Consider the following 631-nt stretch of genomic DNA (forward strand, 5'->3'; position numbering starts at 1 on the left):
TTTTGCTTTCATTTTGTTTTTTCTTTTTAATTGAGTTTGTTAGTTTTTATTAGTTTTAGTTATTTCATAAATGCTTAGTTTTAGTTTCTGTTTTTCTTTTAAATCTATTACTTGTGCATAATATTTTAAAAACACAGTGACACACACCCTTTAAAGTATTATTTATATTCATATATATTCAAGTAATATTGCACCAGTTATTATAGTTTTGGAATTTTTCATTTTAGTTAGTTTTGATCTTGCAAAATGAAGCCATTTCTTGCGGTTTTGGTCTCAGCACACGAAGAGACCAAAATTCGATGGCAGCAGAGCAAAACGTGACACTTTCATAAACAAGCGACTTTACTGCGCCTGTTGGAGTACAAGTACAAAAATATGACGCCCCCTGTTGGCGGCCACGGCGTTTCCCAACGTGTCAAGATCAAAATAAGCTGAAAGCTGGAATGTGTTGGTCTATATACACAAAAACATTCAATAAACATATTTGTTCTTTTATTCCCCCCAACTTGGCTCAGAGCTTCCGGCTGGGCGGGGCTTAGCCTTTGCACCAATCAGAGCGTAGGACACGGCCCGGAATTCCCCGCCATCTGCGGGGCTTTCCGCTCAGACTGACAAGCGGACGGTTGCGTTG

The sequence above is a fragment of the Festucalex cinctus genome, chromosome 14 (genome assembly GCF_051991245.1).
Source record: "Festucalex cinctus isolate MCC-2025b chromosome 14, RoL_Fcin_1.0, whole genome shotgun sequence".
Classification (NCBI taxonomy): domain Eukaryota; kingdom Metazoa; phylum Chordata; class Actinopteri; order Syngnathiformes; family Syngnathidae; genus Festucalex; species Festucalex cinctus.